Source organism: Rhipicephalus microplus, chromosome 1 (genome assembly GCF_043290135.1).
Source record: "Rhipicephalus microplus isolate Deutch F79 chromosome 1, USDA_Rmic, whole genome shotgun sequence".
NCBI lineage: Eukaryota > Metazoa > Arthropoda > Arachnida > Ixodida > Ixodidae > Rhipicephalus > Rhipicephalus microplus.
The window spans coordinates 11,806,141-11,826,913 of record NC_134700.1 but is presented as its reverse complement, the minus strand read 5'-3'; the positions used below and the strand labels follow the sequence as shown (position 1 = coordinate 11,826,913).

Below are 20,773 nucleotides of genomic sequence, written 5' to 3'. Positions count from 1 at the left end.
GATGCCACCTGGCCGCCGTGTCCGTCAGTGCAGCCGGGACGTCTCATCCCAGCACTTTCTGGTTGTCTAGACCCATTGCTCTCTGATGACGTGTGAGGGAGTTCAGGTAATCTCATGCACTTTGCAGATCAGCATACCCGCTGTAGGTCGGAACGGCCAACATGACAGCGAGATGAGCGCGTTTCGGAGCGGCTGAAAGCGTTTGGACTGCCCCCGTGAGTGCCTGAACCATTTGGGCAGCATTTTACAGCAGCGGTCGTGCACCCGCTTCAAAAGAAACTGTCGGTGCATTAGTGGCGTGGGCAAGCGATGGGGAACTGTCTCCGAGCTCGATAAGCGGCGCGGTTTCAAAATGAACACCGGCCGTCGCCACATTGGCGAGTGCCTGTTGTTCACAGCTGACTCTTGGGGCAGCTTCACGTGAAATTGCTAGGCCGCTTGCGGCTAGTGGTACAGGCGCGCGCTCGAAATGAGCTTGGCTGCTAGGTTGCGTAGCAGCCAGCGGGCCAAATTCGGCAACGGCTGAGGCCGCGGTGCCAATCTGCACCCCGGAAGCTCCACTGAAAGCAGTTTCGGAGCGCTGTCACATTGAACTGCCATGCATTCCAAAGGGAGTAGTAGCAATCCCATTCGCCCGCGTGCACTGTTTGGGTCGGGCTATGGTCCCGGACCCAAAACACGCTACCTCTCCAGTGGGAGCTGTTCCGTAGCGGCTCATGTCATCCCGACTGGGGCTTGTGACAAGTGAGGGTGCGCGATTGTGATGCTCAAGGGGGGCACTGGCCCTGTTCTCTAGCAATGCAGTATCTGCTAAAAGTGTCGGCGGACAAAACTCGCGCAGAGCAGGCATAACGCGGGTAAACACGGCGAGCCTGATTGGCAAAGACGGGCTGACTCGGCTAAGACAAAGGCTTAATGAGCCTTTGATACCGCATTGGGCGCTACTCGCCTCGCTACTCACTGTAGCGGATGATCAATGCGCGTTCACGCTTAGCGAGCCACAGGGCCCCGACTCCGTCACCTAATCGCGTGTAGCGCACTGCTTCGCGCGTGCTCATTTAATAAGGCATTTAGCAGGGCGCAGCAAAACAGACAGTATTACAATACAGAAATACACAACACTTTATTGCCTTTGGCGGCACCCCGAACAACAGTACAACGTCCGCTCCCGGGACGGGGAGAGCAAACGCTCCCGCACGCGTACGTTCAAGATAAGGGGCAACGGCGAGCACGTCGCAGCAGGCAATGGTGAGCTTTGACACGCCGGTCGGGAAAAGGTCCCTCGGGGCTATGCTGCACACTTTCACGATGGCCACTGGGCCTGGTCGCGAGTGTTAGGGCAAACCTCGTATGCGTAGGCCTACGGCAAGTGCAGCTCGGTGGGGTACGACCACTTCAAGCACTAGGCACCGCTATGGGCTTAGCGTACGGTACCGAAGCTAGCACTTAAGTGAACACGCCTGCCGAGGTGCCAAAGGCCACCCCAGGAATGCTACAGCCCGGTGATTCCCAAAGGGGACACGGACGAAGGAAACGCGTGTTTGCCCAGTGCCGACCACAGAGAAGAGAGAGCTCCCCCAGCGCGCACGTTACACGTGCACGTGGTGTCATCTATTCCCACGTGCCGTTACCAGAGCAGAACAAGCAAAAGGGTGTGGCTGTGCGGCGAATTGCCCGCGAAGTGGTTGCGGGTGCGGCTCGGATTCCCACAATGGTATTCTGCAAATTTCGTCGAAAGACAATAGTCTTGTGTGTGGAGAGAATGATTAAAACATTTATTTGATGTTCTGCGCAACAGAATTGGTAAATGGTATTCTGGAGGCGCTGCGTTAGAGTGCCTCGAGCAGGCAGCGGAGGCGAACGACCGTTTCAAGTTACGTGTGCCACCACCGTGTCGTCTTAGCAAAGCGTTGGAAACACTTTTTGTGCAAGCGTTGCATAGTCAGCGCAGCGTGATGAACGCTACGGTCTTTAGAATTACTCATGTATGCCTTTTCTACTAAAAGACGCACACAGAGAATATATATGTTATGGTGCTTCAGGTATGTGCAATAATTCCTTTTAAAAATTTCTTGGGGACCTTCGACAGAAAAAGTTTGGTCTGTCTGTACATTTGTGTGTCCGCCCTAATGATACCTCGAACGGCACCAAACGGCCAACCCCATCTGCAGCGCCCACCAATATTGCTCAAGGTTTATGGTTAATAGTTGTGCGATTGTCAATTAAAAAAGCAACAATTGCACGCCCATATCTGAGGCACCATAACAACATGTCTATGTTTTGTATGTCTGCATTTATACTAGAAGAGGCACACACAAGTAGCTCTAAGGACTGTAGCGTTAAATGCGCTGTGCTGACAGGGCAACGCGATGCTCAAGAAGGTGTTTCCAACGCTTTGCTACAACGGCACGGTGGTGGCACCTGCCCGTCGCTTTCCATTCTACATCTTATCACCTTCGTGACTGGCGCGCATCTTTCTCCACGGTCTCGCATGCCTTCGTTTTCGTAGATAACTGCCAGATGGCGTTCGTGTCTAACGTGCCTAGGTGCACTTGTTCGCCTCCGTTACACGCTCGAGGCACTCTAACACAGCGCCTTCAGAATACCATTCACAGATTTTCTTGCGCAGAACATCAAATAAACGTTTTGTTCACTCTCTCTAGATGCAAGACTATAGTCTTTCGACGACATTTACAGGGTAACATGTAGATTCGGGCCAATTTTTTTCATTGACATTGCACAAATTTGAGAACACTGAATTTTGAGCAACATTGGTGGGCGCTGCGGATGGGGTTGGCCATTTGGCGTATCGACTGGTGCCATTCAGAATACCCGGTACCGTTAAGAGTGAACAGATAGATGTTCAGACAGACCGAATTTCGGCGTCGAATGTCCCCAAGAAAGACTATCGTCTTTAAAAGCAATTATTGTGCATGTCTGGGGCACCATATCTACACGTATATATTCTGCACATGCGTCTTTTACTAGAAAAGGCATACATAAGTAATTTTTCAGGACCGTAGCACTTATTACGCTGCGCTGTCCATGCAACATTTGTACGAAAAGGCGAGTGTTTCCAACGCTTTGCTAAGACGAGACGGTGGTGGCACCCATCTGTCGCTTTGCGTTTTGCACCTTATCACCTCCGAGACAGGCACGCACATCCCGTCTCGGAGCCACGCGCTTTGTTTTCCAAGAAAACTGCCAGATGGTGCTCATGTCTCACGTGTGACGTGACTTGATGCACTTGTTTGCCTCCGCTGCACGTTCGAGGTACTCAACGCAGCGCCTCCAGAATACCATTCACCGATTTTCTTTCACAGAACATCAAATAAGTGTTTTTTTTTTTTTCACTCTCTCCACACGCAAGACGACATTTGCAGATTAACATGCAGACACGGGGCCAATTTTTTAAACACAGCGAAGTAACAACTGAGGTTAGTTCGCACTCATTCTGTTTTGTGCCTCGTTTTTATTTAAACAGCACGTTAAGTGGCAAGCGGTAAACGTTGTTAGTTTGCTGTTGTCCTGTGTATGTTGTTTTCGTGCATCATTTGTGCGTGAACATTGCTCTGCACGTTTAGATCTGCTTGCCGTTCTTTGCGTTGCATTCCAAGTTGTCACTGCTTCGGCCTTGTGGCGAAACTGTGACTCTACTTAATTTCGGACAACCATGTCCTCATCACCGAGGGGATGTCAGATTGGGCGCCGATGGAAACTGGCAGCATGGCGGCGTGTTCAATGCAATGCAGTGATCGCAACAGCAAAAAATTGTAATGTTATAAGAAGTAAGGCTGGCAGCCAACTCTTTTGAATCCGATATCGCGGATCTTCTACAAAAAAGAAAACGCTGGTGTGAGCATGCGGCCGCTCCAGGGAGAAAGGCTCTTTTCACACAGTCCCTTCGCGTTGAAACCGCACCCCCCCCCCCCCCCCCCGCCCGTGTTGTTTCATGCTCGTTTAAGACAGGTGGTTTACTTTCTGTTTGAGCATTTCACGGCAGTTATAACAACACGCAGGAGATGTTATGCACTTTTCAGGCGATGGGGATGGGTCAACTCAATTGATCTCTGCTTCAACAGCGTTCGCGTGCTTTCACCCGCTCGTGAAAGTTACGATGCGTGGGGGCATATGTATTCTCTATTGGGGCTTGTTACGGAACATGGTGGCGGCGGCGAAAACCCACTGCGAGTGTCCATATAACTGGTATCGCAATAATAACGCAGCTTTTTATTGTAAAATAAGTGTTTTGGGTTAGCTCTGCCTTCAGTCCCCCTTTTGTTTGATTTGCACGTTTATTTTTCAAATTTTTGTACCGAACCTTCATATAACGAAATCTTCTTTATAACAACTTTTTCCCGGAATTTATCAATTTCGTTTTATCCAGGTTTAACTGTATAAGGAGAGATTTTTTTCCCAACACTGTGGCCTCGAAGTCTACCCCTGCCTTATATTCGAGGTTAACATAAATTGTTGCTTCAATGCCAGAAAAGGCACACTGTTTTTCTTTGCATGACAATGTAAATAATTCTGAATATTTAACGTTATAACGCTATTACATATTTGCGCTGTAACCTAATAGGTCATCGTCAGCGAGATTGGGAAAAAAAAAAGGCGGTTTGACAGCAGTTACCTCCGCAAGAACAACCGACGACGTCGCCGGCTCCGAAATTAGCCGTGGCGTGTCAGGAATTCACTAAAAGCCAAGAACAGCCAGCCAAAATGCAGTATGTTGCTATCCACAAGCAAAGTTCCGGCCACTTTTTCATGTGCGGCTTGTATTTTATGTTCCCTTGCTGGTGAACATGCAGACTCCCGTGACCTTTGTTCGGCGTGGCATTTGGACTACCTACAAGGACCTTTCCGTCGTCACTAGTCATCATCGCAAGTCGTTGTCACCTACAAGGACCTTTCCGTCGTCACTAGTCATCATCGCAAGTCGTTGTCACTATGATGCAGCCTTCAAGTGGAAAGTGATAACCGATGCTGAAGCTTTAGGCAACTGCGCTGCAGGTTGGAAGTATGGCGGCCCAGAAAACGTGCGTTGTTCGAGGGAGGAGGAGGAGGCCCTCCTTACTTGCACTGCGACACAGAAAGCTTTTCGAGGACTGCGCAAGGGTGTGTTTCTCGAAAGTGGAGGAAGGTCTGGCAGAATTTGTCAAAGAAACTGGGATCCATACACGCAGCGATACTTGATGCAGTGGTGGCAGCTTCTTTCAAGAAGTGCTCCATTTACAACTCACTGGACGGCACCGAAGATAGCAACTTTGGGAAGGCGACAGCAACAAGGAAAGCGGTGGTACTTTAGAGGATGACAGCTCATGATTATGCGGTTACACGGCTGATTTTTGGGCACTTAAAGGTGGGATATAAATTTTTTGGCAAGAACTTTCGCCTTATATTAGTGTGCAAAATGTTTCCTTTTCTTTGGTCCTTCATCTCCCCTCTCGCCTTATAAATGTGACAGTCTTATATTCAAATAAATACGGTATGTCCTCCAAAATGGCCAACACATGTGCAGCCACCGTTATTGTGTGGTGCCAACACATGTGCAGCCACCGTTATTGTGTGGTGTGGACGCTCGTCAGCATCACTTACCTCCTCGTCAGCCAATTACCCTTCGCCGTCCAAGACTCCGGCGATGATATCGCTGTCGGTGACTGTTCCAGCCATGGCAACATTGTTGTCAATTACGAAGTAATCGCCAAGGGGCACATCAGCTGGTATGATGCTCACATAGCGGCAGTCTTGCTCTTCGCCGGTTTCCTCATGGGCCACCACACCCGGATCGGCAGCGTCGTGCACGAAGCCGCTATGCCTAAAGCAGTTTGCGACTGCTGCAGGCGGTGTGTTGTTCCATACGCATGTCAGCATGTGGATTGCACTTAGCAGGCTTACTTCGTACTGCTTGTCTGACTCAATGCATAGCTACTCCGTTGGATTACCTGCCGTCGATAGCGGCTTTTCATGAACTGTACGATTCCCTGGTCCATCGGCTGCAAGGAAGCCGTTGTGTTCAGAGGCAGGAATAGCAGTTCAATGCTCTCGAGCCCGGACACCTTCGTGTGCGCACTACAGTTGTCTAGCACAAACAACACCTTCCGAGCCTTGGCCACAAAGTGGCGGTCGAGCTGACGCAGCCAGGCTTGAAAGAGTTCAGCAGTCATCCAAGCCTTTCTGTTGAACCGGTAGTTAACAGGCAGCTGCCTAATATAATCTTAAAACATCTTGGCTTCGCAGCCTTCCCGATCACTAGCAGCGACAGCCGTTCTGTGCCGATCATGTTAGCAGCCAGAAGAACTGTCTCACGCTCTTTACTTCGTTTTCCACCGACGCACGAGTCTCCCTCAAACGCGATTGTCTTGTCAGGCAGAGCTTTATAGAACAGCGCTGTCTCATCAGCATTGAAATGTTGAACGGCTCATACTTGATGATGATGAGTGGTTTTCAATGGCGCAAGGGCGAATTGATGGACGGCTTATACTTTAAAAGGTGCACGGATAGTCCAGACCGCCAGTCCTGCTCAACGCTTTCATCAACCACACCTCTTTCACCTCACGTGTTGCGAGAACACTAGCCCGTGTCGCTTCTTGAAGTGGTCGAACCAGCCTTCCGACGCACTGAAGAAGTCGATGATCATGGTCATGCGAACTTCTCTGCTTGTGCGCAGATAAGGGGGCCACTCAAGGGCAAACGCGCATCACGCGAAACGGCAATCCAGTGCTACAGCGTTTCTTCTAGCTTGGGATGCACTGCTGTTCGAAGCCTCTTTCTTTGGTCCCCTAACATGTCCCCGTCATACGTTTCCATAATCTGCTCTTCGTTCTTCACGTAAGTGCTCAGGGTGCCTTTCTTCACATTGAACTTTTCCATCACTTCTTTTCGGGATGCTCCCACTTGCAACGCCTTCGATATTTTCATCTTCGCAGCCAAATCCTTTGCTTCGTACTTCGCCCCTTTCGCGACGGGAGTTGGGGCCGCAGGACACGGAGGGGAAGACATCCCGGCGTCGCTCTGCGGTGGTCATCGTGCGCGCACGAAGTAGACGACACAAACTCACACACACTACACAACGAAAATGCACGGTGATAAAAACAGAATAAAAACCGGCGAACTTTTAAAAAAACAGCAAACAGTAAGACTGCAGATGGCACTAATCACATACAGAGGCACTAATCACATACACTGATCACATAAAGCACACTAGCGGCGAGCAATCCAACTCAACCGTCACACAAACGTGTTCGACGTGCAAGAAAAAAAAAAGGAAAGGCAAATCCATGGATTGCCCGTTGCTGATGACAGTAGCGATGCATTGCCTTCTGTTTTGGTTGTTTTAAACCACGTGTGTGCGTGTGTTTCTTTTTTTGGACGAAGTTTTGAATCTCGGAGGCCGCAATCCGATCCCAAAGTTTAAGCGCGCCGTCATTTTGGCAGAAAGAATCCGCTGCTGCTTCCCCGTCGTGACTCCACTGCCGTCGGGCGTTGGAATTAACCGAAGCGCGGCCGAATTTGCCCGAATTAATGAGAGTTTTCAGTCATAGAACAATGTACATTTTGGACAGGACCAGGCGCCGCGGCCGAATTAACCGAAATTCCAAACTAACGAGGGTTGAATTTACGACATTTTACCATCGTCGCACCATGTGGAGGGTTTGAGTTTTAGTGAAGCATGTTGGGTAATCATGGAGGACATTCCATAGGTCACTCGCTGTTTCACTGTTTTAGCATTCTTTTTGTACTAGTTTCGCGGCTGATATTGAACATTCTACTACTAATGACCAAAAGGCTGGAAAACAGCCGTGTAACAAGCCCGCAGGTAAGGCTACCCGACAAAAACAAAGGCAACGAGGCGAAACCTGACGCAAAAAACACGGTGCAGTCTACTCTCTCTATTACAACGGACTATGATAACTATGGTTACTCCAGACTTCAGTTACTAGCAGTGGCTATTAACGAAATTGCAGCGCAGTGTTATTGCAGTACAGTAGACTCTCGATCAATGGAACCTGAAGGGACCGGGAAATTCTGTTCCATTTAACAGGAGTTCCATTTACTAAGAGGTGAACATGGGTGCAGAATACACGCCCAAAACCAAGCATTGCTGAGGCAAGAGTTCCGTTTAAGCAGTAGTTCCATTTAACAGATCTCGATGTACTGTCTACTGCATATGCAGGGACGCTATGTGGCTCCTGCACAGCAGCAAAGCTTAGCCAGCTAATAAAAACGCTTTTTTATCAGGTCCTGTTGATTGGGCTCGACAATTCTCTTTTGTGCGCATGCGAAAACATATCTGTTCAAGTAGGGCCGCTTATTGCTGGGAGCAATTTGACAGCGGTTCTCACCTGCTCGGAGCACCGGAACATCTTGCTTTCATATCATGGTCATGACGCCAGCAATGTTACTGCAACGAGCGACGAAGAACTAATGCAAAACTCAAACAAAAACTTTTTATTTACAACTTTTTTGAAAAAAAATTTGTGATCAACGATTGACGAGCAGCCTTGAGAATATTATCACTTTGTGCCGCATTTCACTCAACTGAAACGCGTCAACACTGCAGTCATCTTGCTGCAGCTGCAAGTATGTCTTCAATTCATCGATGCGGTCAATCACCTGCTGTGAAGTCGGCTTTACTGCAGGTAAAGCTGACTTCACAGTTTTACTGCAGCTTTACTGACAGCTCAGAATGGGCTTCAATGTTTGAATTAAATGGATTCTTGAATTAATGGAACGTACGTAAAGTGGGAGCTAAGGAACTTAAAAGTATCCGAAGTTATCAGGGCTGGTCCATCTCTGTGCTGGCTAGTTAGCCACTCCAAGGGTTCGTTTTCTAGCAATACCTGGATCGAATGTTGCTGCGAACAATGGGGAACATTCTACCTCGCTGCTGCCACCATGGGGAAGGGGGGGGCATTTTCGTGATCAGCTGAAGTGCGCATCTGTGGAAAATAAGAGACATCGATACTGCAACACGGTAGTTACACCCATGTTGCCTCATTGGGTCAGCACGTCATGATACTGCCACGTTCCTTCCTCAAGAAGAAAGACGGGACCTTGTATTTTTCCGTCGATCACCGCTGCCTGAACAAAATCGCAAAGTACGTGTACTCCCTTCCACGCATAGACGACGCTCTGGACCGACTCCACAGCGCGAAATACTTTTCTTTGCATAGACCTTAGAACGGGGCTATAGGCAAATTGAGATTGAGAACACGGCCTTTATCACACCAGGCAGTTTCTTTGAGTTTAAGGTCATGTCATTTGGTCTTAGCTCAGTGCCTGTGACGCTCCAGTGCTTTATGAACACCGTGCTAGCTGGAATGAAATGGCAGACTTGCCTGGTGTACTTGGATGACGTCGTCGTGTTTTCCTCGAGCTTCGCCAAGCATCTCCGGCACCTTGAAGCGGTAGTTCAAGCTATCGACACCTCTGGACTAACCCTGAAGCCAGAAAAGTGCCGCTTTGCGTACGAGGAGGTGTTGTTTCTGGGTCACGTGACTAGCAACTCCGGAGTTTCTCCGGATCTGCGGTAAACACGTGCCATTGCTGATTTCCCGCAGCCAATTGACCAGAAAGCTGTACGCCGATTCCTTGGATTGTGCGCCTAATACAGGCGTTTCGTCAAACGTTTTTCACAGATCGTCGAGCCACTAACTCGCATCACGAAAAGCAACGTCGAATTCAGGTGAGAAGTGGCACAAGACGAAGCATTTCGGGCACTTAAACGACGCCTCCAAACACCACCGATACTTGCGCATTTTGACGAATATGCCGAAACAAGAAGTACACAGTGACGCAAGCGGCGTAGTACTCGGCGCCGTCCTTGTTCAAAATACTAATGACGTGGAAAGGGTTATCAGTTAAGCTAGCCAGTCGCTATCCAAGACTGAAGCCAACGATTGCACAAAGGGAAAGGAGCGGCTTGCCATTATCTGGGCAGCATAAAAGTATCACTCCTACTTCTATGGCAGGGCTTTGAAAGCTGTGAGCGGCCACCACGCCTTGTGTTGGCTAGCTAACTTGAAAAATCCTTCGAGTCGCTTCACACGGTGGAGCCTCAGACTTCAAGAATTCGGTGTGACCGTCATTCGCAAGTCTGGAAGAAAACACTCCGACGCCGACTGCTTGTCTCGTGCCGCCATCGAACCACCGCCGCCCCATGGCCTGGATGAGGACAGCTTCTTAGGAATGATAACTATCAACGATTTCGCCAAGCAGCAGCAAGCTGACCCGGAACTTGAAAGCCTCGTTGAATACCGTAATTACTCGAATTAAATGCGCACCTTTTTTCCGGTTAAGCGAGTTCATAAGTCGCATGCGCGTTAGAATCTAGTACGAAAAAAAAAAATGAATACGGTCAATCTATTGCCATCGGCATTTCTAAAATGGCCGTCTCTACGTGCGTCAGCATGGCGCGTCGGCTATTTCTGCCTATGTTTTTCCCATGTACGTGTGCTGAGGAGTTCGTCATCTTGTAGTGCATTAGCATCGACGGCGTAGAAGGGCCGACTCCGAAAACCCGAGTGCACCACTATGCCGCTTTTAAAAGAAAAGTCATCGCGTGTGCAGAAACGGACGGAAATCGGGCCGCATCGCGGTCGTTCGGAGTTCCCGAAACGTGCGTGCGGGAATGGCGGAAACAAAAGCAGAAGATTGTCGACAGCAAAGCTTCACGCAAAGGCTTCAGTGGACCACAGCAGGATCGGTTTCCGCAAATTAAAGAGCTGCTCGGTGAATATGTGCTTGAGCACCGAGCGGCACAGCGGCCCGTGATAACAGAACTGCTCCAAGTGCGGGCTATGCAATTAGCCTTAGAAAAAGGTCTAATGCGGAGCCAGTTTAAAGCGAGTAGGTGCTGGCCAGCTAACTTTATGAAAAGGAGAGGCTTTTCCCTCCGAAGGGGAACGGGCATATGCGAAAAGTTTTGCTGAGGAGTACGATAAAAAGCTTCACAGTTTTCAGAGGTTCGTCCTAAACTTGCGGCACAACAACGACTACTTGCTTGGGCGAATCGGGAATGCCGATCAGATGCCTCTTTACTTCGACATGCCTCGCACCATAACCGTCGAGAAGAAGGCGCCGTCGAGAAGAAGGGAAGACGCTCCCGAAAGGAGTCGTTTTTTTGAGTGCTGTGATCGTGCAGGCCAGCGAGAAAAATAGGTGTGCGTTGCAATCGATGTCTTACTTTTTTTTTTTTTTTCGTCATGGAAATCTGGTGCGCGTTACAATCGAGGGCACGGTAGAATCGAGTAAATACGGTACCTCGAGGATAACAGCACGACTGTTCCGAATGTTTTCAAGAGAGGACTGTAGTCGTTTTTCTTCAGAAACGGAGTTGTCTTAAAGAAGAACTTCGAGCCCACCACCTCCTCGTGGTTCCTTCAGCAGTGAGACCGGAAGTACTTGAGGCCCTACACGACGTTCAACAGCAGGACACCTTGGTGTTTCCCGCATGCTCGGGAGGATACAAAAAAGGTACTTCTGGCCACGCCTTACCACCGACAACGCTCGTTGCGCGAGGACATTTTGAGACTGTCAGCAATGCAAGACGCCGCCGAAAACGCCAGCAGGATTTCTTCAGCTGATCGAACCACCACACCGATCGTTCCAACAATCTGGATGGACCTAGTGGGGCCATTTCCGACGTCAAATACGGGGAACAAATAAATCGTCGTAGCTACCGACTACCTTACCCGCTATTCCAAGACAACAGCCTTGCCCAAAGGTAGGGCATCTGAGGTAGCCAAGTTCTTCGTAGAAAACATCGTCCTGCGTCACTGCGCTCTGGAGGTCCTAATCACCAACAGTGGTACAGCATTTACTGCTGAGCTAACCCAAGTGATTTTGGCTTACAGCGTACCACCCACAGACCAATGGCCTCACCGAGTCCTAAACAAGACCATGGCCGACATGCTGGCCATGTACGTCGAGCTCGAACACAAAACTTGGGATGCCTTCCTTCCATACGTGATGTTCGCATACAGCACCGCCGTACAAGAAACGACGCAGATGGCGCCGTACAAGTTGGTCTACGGAAGGCCTTTCAACGACGCTCGACGCCATGTTACCAAACGTCACCGACGAAGAAAACCTCAATGTGAGGGAGTACCTTCAGCACGCCGAAGAAGCTCTACAACTCGCCCGCCTCCCTAGCAAGAACCAGCAGACGATGGATTGCCACCATTACAATCTTCGATGGCACTTCTTGGAATACCAGCCCGGGGAACGTGTTTGGGTATGGGCGCCGGTACGCCTGCATGGACTCAGTGAAAAACTTCTGCAACGGTATTTTGGACCATATAGGGTAATTCGACATTTCGGCCCACTCGACTACGAGGTTGTCTCCGACCGCATCACGAACTCTCAATGACGCCGATCGCGACCTGAAGTCGTCCATGTTGCACTCCTCAAGCTGGGTTATGCTCATTAACGAATTTAACCTGCACATTTTATTGTTGTTGTTGTTGTTGTTATTGCTCTATCGTAATTTATTGTTTGTTCTTTTTTGCATTATTTTTCTTTGTACGTTCATCATCTGTTAAAGCATTGAGACGATGCCATTTTCAGAGGGCTGCAATGCCACGTTTCTTTCCTCAAGTTTTGTTATTGCCCCGTTGCACCGTTCAGCGCATACTACGCCTACGATGTCAGAGAAGCTTCGAGACTGTTTTGTTAAAGCTTTGCCCGCTTCGTGAACCTTTCAGATTATTCTGGAACCTACGTCGCAGCTAGCAATAATGCTAGAATGTTTGATGGCAAGTGTATAAATGCCGACACGCTTCGCCGCTTGTCATTTGATCGACAGCCGACGCTCTGTTAGCCGCTGTCGGTGCCAGTGTCTTACTTTCCTTTTGCGTTCCCACAAGTTCGGCCCGAATAAACAGCTTCTTCTTCGACGTGGAGCCTGCTTGCTTTGTTAAGTAACGGCCCTGTGACAATACGAAGGTTCGACCATTTTTTCTAGTAAAATGAAAAATTTATTACAATAGAATCGCTGATACGAATTCGAAAAGAGCACGCAAAGTATTTGTACTATCCCAAATTCGTTTGAACCAAAAACAAGTTATAGCTTCATTAACAAGAACTTTATTGGGGTCAACTACTTCTTGCTGAATAAAGTCTATGATGTTTTCTTTTTAACTTTCCTGCCTTGTAGGGGGTTTGTCTTGTGTACGGCTGACGCAGAAGCCTAACTAATGCTCCAGCCGCACACAGTCGTACCGTGCACGATTAACGTCCTCTATCCGTAGCTCGTCTCACTGCAGCTACACGGGTTCGGACGAATAAGGGAACAGGCTAAATCATTATAACGACACTTTATTGCTAGGCGTTAGCAATAGCGCGCAAATGTCGCGAGGAGAAAGTGCAGAAAACAAGGGTAGATGCTTACTTCTTGTTTGTTGACGTCCTAGGCTCGCAGATATTGTTTAATGCGTCAATTTTTATGTCTTGCTGCTCGTATGAGTTCGTATAGTAGTAGGTAGCATGTGGCTAAGCCTTTGGGTGCCGTAATTGGTGCGAGATAACGGAATTTTCCACGGGGGTTTATACCGATGTAAGTAAATGGTTTGTGTATGTTCAAGATTTGCAAGTGTCAGGAATGCGTCGAGTTTACCTCTGTTTGAGCTAATATAAGATTGTAACAACCTGAATTCGTATATGTCATTTGCCTTAACAATTTTATGTTTAACAAAGAGTTGTCCTGTGTGTTCAAGGTATGATATGTTTTCTATTGCCCTGATCGCTTTTTTTCTGAAGTATTTTCAGCCTATTTAAATTTGTTGACGTAGTGTTTGCCCATGCTAAGGCGCAGTAGTTCAAGTGGGCATGGAAAAGAGCCTGATATAAGAGTCTCTTTACAGTGACGGGCAAAAGACGTCGACAACGATTTAGAGTGCCAACCTCGCGTCGCAACTTTAAACTAATGTGGTCTGTATGCTCATTCCAGGACATGTATTCATTAAAAACTACTCCAAGCGTCTTAATGGATTTGGTCACTGCAATTTTGTAGGGGCCTAGGGTAACATAATTTGGTACATGCAGGGATATGCCGAGAGCTCGGAAAAGGACACATTTTGTTTTTGATTCATTTAACATTAAATTGTTCTTGGTAGACCATTCACGAAGCTTATAACATGTGTTGGCCGCTAAAGCCTCGAGAGTGCTGAAATCTTTTCCAGTAAAAAATTATGTGCAGTCATCAGCATATATTAAGTTACAATTTCCACAAATTCTGACTATATCATTTATGTAGTATAAAAGCAATACAGGCCCCAGAATACTACCTTGTGGTACTCCGGTTTTAATTGGTTGTGTGCGAGATTTGAAGCCATTTATTTCAACATACTGAGACCGCGCACTCAGATATGACTGCATAAGTTTGAGTGGTATTCCCCTAAATCCATAGCATTCTAATTTATGTAGTAACTGTTCATGAGATACACGATCAAAGGCTTTACTGAAGTCCAAGTACAATGCAAGTGTCAGAAGTCTCTTTTCGATATTGCAAAGTATGATTTCTTTTTGTGCTCATAAGGCACTTTCTGTTGAAAGTTTCTTTCTGAAATCATATTGGCATTCGGTTATTAAATTGTGCTTCCTCGAGAAACTGTCAATTCTATCATTATATTTTTCAAGGCATTTCGAAAAAACTGGTAGTATAGATATTGGGCGATAATTGCTTAAGTTGTTTTTATCTCTGGACTTACATATTGCAGTAACGTTCGCTAGTTGCATGTTGGTTGGGAAAATACCTGTTGATAACACTAAGTTGTACATATGTGCTAACACTTCCGCTATGAGGTCTAATCATACTTTATTGGTCGCATTTGTATGCCGTCAGGATCACAACTCCGACTATTTTTTATTTTACCGAATAGCGTAATTACTTCAGATGTCGAAGTCCGTTTAAGAAAAAGTGTGTTTGATAAGGGAGTAAAGTCAGTTGTTGTTTGCACGCTCTGGCTGGCATTTCCTATTTTCACAAAGAAGTCATTAAAATTTTCAGCAAGGTCGATGCCGTTTAATATCCTTCCATCGATTTCAAGATTATCGATTTTTGTGGCCGGGGCTCTGGTGTTCAATACTTCATTTAACTTTTTCCACATAGATTTACGTTGCTCTGGACGTTCCAGGTCAAAAATACGACTGTAGTAGTCTCGTTTCGCCCTCTCTTTTTCTTAATTCAATCGATTTCTAAGAGCCTTGTATTCAACCCATAGGTCCGCATTATGTGTTTTGACGAACTGCTGGTAAGTTTATTTTTATGGTTTATCTGACGCTTAAGGGAGTTTATCTATGGCTTCTGCAATTTGCTCGACCTGTGATGTGCCTTGAGAGGAAATGATTCGAAGTAAAGTTCCTTGAATGTTGCAATAAAGTTGTTATATGCGTTATTTGCATCTTCATCAGCCATTATATCATCCCAATGTGTCTGCAGGATGCGGCACCTAAGGTGCTCCAATGTATTTGGTGTTATTGAATGGTACATGAATTTTTACGGTTTAGATAAGCCAAATTTGTATGCATTTTTAAGACAATGAATATAGGCAAGTGATCACTTATGTCAGAACTATTCACCCCGGAAATTGTTTCTTCTTCAGTAGAATTTGTAACAAACATGTCTAGCAATGACACTGTAGATTCAGTAATACGCGTAGGCATAGTAATGACATTAAGAGTTGCACTCAAGCACGGATAAAAATTCAGTACTTGTGGCTCAGTTCTTCAAGATATCTATGTTGAAATCGGCACCTACGGTAAGCATATAATCCATGACACTTGCATGTGACAAAAGACTATCAATAAATGTTAGGAAATCAGCCGTAGAACCACTAGGAGGGCGATAGACAACAGCAAATACATTTGTGCCCTTCTTTAGACATAATGATTCGTAGTTTTTTGTGATATATTCTTCGATTACTTCACAAGACTCAAGTGTTGTTAGAATGGCAATGCCTTCCCCTCTACTCTCCTGCTATTTAAAAAGTGATTGTACCCTGGTAGCATGAAATGTTCCGACTCATCAGTATACCACATTTCTGTGAACATTAAAAGGTCAAAGTTGGTACCACACGATTCCAACAGCGAAGTGACATCATCCTTTTTTTGGTTGAAGTGATCGGGCATTTAAATGCATCACTTTGAACAGACTACGGGTGTTTTTTCTAGATTTCACAATGCGCTGAATGTCCTCATCGGTGATATAACTAGCTAACAACATGGTAAAAAGATCCATCACCCAATACATCAAAAGCTTCACTTATTAAGTGGCGCTAATTTTTTGAAGATCACTTTCTCGACAAATTGCCACGACAGGTGACGTCTCTGTGCGACAGGCAAAAATGTTTCCATTTCTTGTCCAAACAAACTTCCAACCATGTTCAAGCTTTCGCATGCCCTGTAGTCTCTTTATTTCCGGACACAAGTGCTCATTGACATAGATAGGGGCGTCACTTTGCAAGTTACAGAGCAAAAAAGAAAACAAAGTGGCTACAGATTGGGATTCTCATGCCAGTAACTAGTAACTGCAAGCTTTTGAAAAGTTCTTATCAAGACTTACCTTAACAATAAAGCCACAGGTTTAACACAAGGCAACATTTATTTGAGACACAAAAGTTGTAAGCAAATAGCAGAGAACTAAAATACCGGCAGAGCTTGCGGGTGTTGCATTAGCATTTGTCGCTCTCCGGGAGTCCGCAAATGGTTAGGGTACGACATCAACCTTGAACTGATGGCCATCTAACACAGAATTGTCCACAGTTTCCGTCCGACTAAATAAAGTTTATCATTTATCCCATTTTCAGGCACACAGAAGGCCCAACGTGTCTTGGTGGCTTTCAGCTGTTGTCACCAATAGAAATCAAAAAATGTGTTGACTCCGAAGTGCCTGCTGGCTTTGTTTAGTGCATGATCAATCACTTCCAACTTTAAAACAGCCTAGTAGCTTCAGTATCGCCTGATAGCGTAACCACAGAATTCACACAACGTATAATACAAGCCACAACGCACACTTGGCACTTTGGCTTGGCTTGAATTAAGGCTCTGGCTTGGCTTGAATTAAGGCTCTATAAACTGATAGTACGTATCACACTTAAAGGGATACTGACACAAAATTTTGCCGCCTGGATAGCCTGCGGGGTCACTTCCCGCGATTCGTATGTCATCTGCCAAATGTCAGCAGCGAATATAGCTTGGAAAGTATTTTGCATTACTTTTTAAATTTGCAAGAGGGCTCAGCTCCATCGAGCCATGGACACTCTTGAAGGGGAACTTCTTTGGAATACTTTTCATAGTCGAGCGAATAGTACACTATTCAAATTCGCTGTGATTCGAATTTGAATTGAAAATTTTGATGTATTCGCAATGAACGAATAGATGTATACAGTTAATCCTGGATATAATGAAATTGATAAATTCTCCCAAAAAAATCGTTAAAAAGAGGCTTTCGTTATATGCAGGTTTCGTACGAAAATTTAGAAAATAAACGTGCAAATTAAACAAAAAGGGGCCTCAAGGCAGAGCTAACCCAAAACACTCACTTTACAGAAAAAGGCTGCGTTATTATTTCGATAGCAATTATATGGACACTCTCGGCAGGTGTTTGCCGTCGCCGCCATGTTCCGTAACAAGTACAAATTGATAACACGCCCCCGCGCATCGTAACTTTCGCGAGCAGGTAAAAGCGTGTGAGCGCTGCTAAAGCAGAGATCAAATAAGTCGGCCCATCCCTATCGCCTGGAAAGTGCATAAGATAACATCTCCCGCGTGTTAGAACTGCCGTCGAATGTTCAAACAGAAAGTAACCCACCCGTCTTGAACGAGCATGAAACAACTCGGGAAGGGGGAGGGCAATCGCTCAAGTAGCAATAATGAACTTGGATTTTAAGGGCGGTCGCGAACACTGGCACGCTTGCTATCTCGGCGAGTATCAGTGCGGTTTCAATGCGAAGGAGCAGTGTGAAAAGAGCACTTCTCCCTGGAGCGGCCTTATTTGCTCACACCAGTGTTTTGTAGGAGCTCTGCGATACCGGATCCAAAAGAGTTGGCTGCCAGCTTTACTTCTTATAACATTACAATTTTTGTTTTCGCGTTCATTGTATTCCATTCAACATGCCGTCTTGTTGCCAGAACTAATATGCAGATCGCGAAAGCTACCAGCCTGCAAGCTCGCGGCGCAAGACAGAAGTGCGCAACGAGTCGACCTCCGAATATGTCTTAACCGTGGTCTCAAGAGTGTTTCCATCAGCGCCTAATCTGACATCCCCTCGGGGTTGACGATACGGTTGTCCGAAATTAACAAAAGTCACTGTTTCATCGCAAAGGCGAAGCAATGTGATAACAACTTGGAATTAACGCTGAGAACGGCCAATAGATTGAAACGGGCAGCGCGCTGCTCATGCACAAATTACACCCGAAAGCAACATACACAGGACGAGAGTGAACTAAGAACGTTTACTCAACGCGCTGTGTAAACAAAAACTAGGCACGAAACTTAATCACAGGTACAGATATGAGTGCGTACCAACAATGTGCCCGCCCAGTTGCTACTTTGCTGTGCTTGAAAAGCGCACTCTTTTCGCAAACGTCGCCTGTCCTGCGAGCGAAGCAATTTTCGTGCGCCCAGCAACTAAACGCAATCGTTCCGGTCAAAGTCGAAGGCGCGCGATTCTCTTCACCGAAGGATAAGCGCGCACACACAAGCATTTAACCCCCCCTCCCCCCTTTCATTCGCGGCGCAAAGTGCACGTGGGAGATGAGCGTGCGTCGACGCATTGTGACGAACTAGGCGCCGTGTGTGGGCGGCTTTTTTTTTTAGTTTTCATATATATATGAATGGCAGCGGCGACGGCAAAAAACTAGCCGAGACTGTTAATATAATTGGCAATAATAAAAAAAGCGAAGTTGATTGTCGTCGGGGGAGGGGGGCACTATGCAAACGCAGTGAAACTATGCGCGTGCGCACGGCGTCGAAAAGCGAACAACACAGACATGGCGGAAAACTATTCGGTAAAGCGCCCTCCATGTGCAGCGCGGCCCCGCATATGTTACGGTCACTGAAACCGTGGCAGTGCCAACGCGCAAAGGTAGTTTTCTTTTTTTATTTTGGTTAGGAGTGGGGTGGGGGAACACGTCTGCGCACGCCGGCTTGTAGGGTGCAGGCTTGTTTCGCACTCGCTCACCCACCCGCACCCAATAACGAGCGATCGCTCTCGCGTGGTGGGCTTTGCGCGCCACTGCCACTTCGCGCTTCGTCAGCGGCGGGGACATACATGCTCGTGTCAAAATGCGGACTAAAATTCCTAGATTGTTCGTGGTGAAAATTTATGTCAAGGTTGTCTCCCACAGTTACTTTGTTACATAGAGGTCGCAAATACATGTGCTTCTATGGAGCAACGGTGGGGAATGGTTGCAAATACATGTGCTTCTATGAAGCAACGGTGGGGAATAAAAAACTTCGCTATATCGAGCAATTCGTTATATGGAGGTTCGTTATAAGCAGGTTTAACAAGCAGGTTTAACGGTATTAACTCGCATGGAATCCCTTATAAAGGTGGTTTCACTGCATTGTAAGGGTTACAAGTTGTGAAAGCGCTTAACCAGGGGAAATCCGCTCTGCCGCGAAGCCCTACTGCAAATTTAATGGGGCCGTGCAACACTTTCTGAGCATGGTCAAAAAACGCCGTCGATGGGTAGCCCAGGCTACTGTGAGAACACGAGAGCCTAATATTATATTGCAATGCACTGCCTGTGATTCACAATAAATTCTCAAAGTCGGCTACAAATTGCTCTCTTCTCTCTGCAAATGACGCCACAAGCTTAAAAATTACTCGTCACTGCCATTCTATCAGCCGTTGACTGATTTGAGCGTGACACGCTCGGTCATCATTGGGGCCGCCACGGGAGGTCGTGATTTGTCCATGCGTACGTGCACGATCGCACTGAAAAGCCGAGTATTCAAAGTAAAAGAAGAGAGCAAAAGTGCTCAAGGCACGGGTGAGTTGTTTTCTTTGCCTGTGCCATCTCTTCTTGCTTAGCTTTCAGTGCTTTCATCAGGACCAGAAAATGCAGTTGCAGCATGTGACAAATCTTTGCAACTCTGCTCGTACTGGACGGATTCTAAATATTTTTGCTGCGGTTAATTTGTAAGGCAATAAGTTTCTTTCGTGAATCCTTTTTATGGCTTCTTGAAAAAGTGTTGCAGGGCCCCTTTAAGTGAACATATTACCCTCAAATCGATTCATCGTTTATTAAAGCTTGTTATGCCGGCTTATGTGCTCGAAGTATAAATTTTAATGTGTTATATTTGACAGGTTATTACTTACATCCACCAAAAGTCAAATCCTGCAACTACTCAAAGTTGTTTAAACTTCCTTTGAACAAAAAAAAAATGGCATTTGCATAGAGGCCCTGTTTTGTTTTTTTTAAAGTATTGTACAGGTTAGTTAGGTTAGTCATGATAAATATGCCCATTGTTCTGTATATATCATATATGCTATTTGAATTCGATTTGAAATTAGTAGGCATAAATTCACTATTTGCACCAGCCTACCCACGACTAAAGACTGACCGGTTGCCATTGTGGCTACGGCTTCAAGTACAGTCGAACGCCTTTAGAAGAGACACTGGTATAAGAGACACCAGTGTGCCTACAGTAAAATACAGGTTGACAAGAAAATGCATAGAAGCACCCTTCTAAAGAGACATCTCATATAAAATACAATTGCTGTCTGGAGCATGCCTCTTAATTGTAGTAATATTTTTAACCTCC

General features: G+C 46.6%; 1 protein-coding gene across 3 annotated transcripts in view; it reads left to right on the top strand.

The window, feature by feature from the left end:
* The window catches only part of LOC119178179 (heat shock protein 60A), a 170,811-nt gene that overhangs the window by 46,011 nt on the left and 104,027 nt on the right, over positions 1–20,773 (top strand). The gene's annotated exons all lie outside the window — the stretch shown is intronic.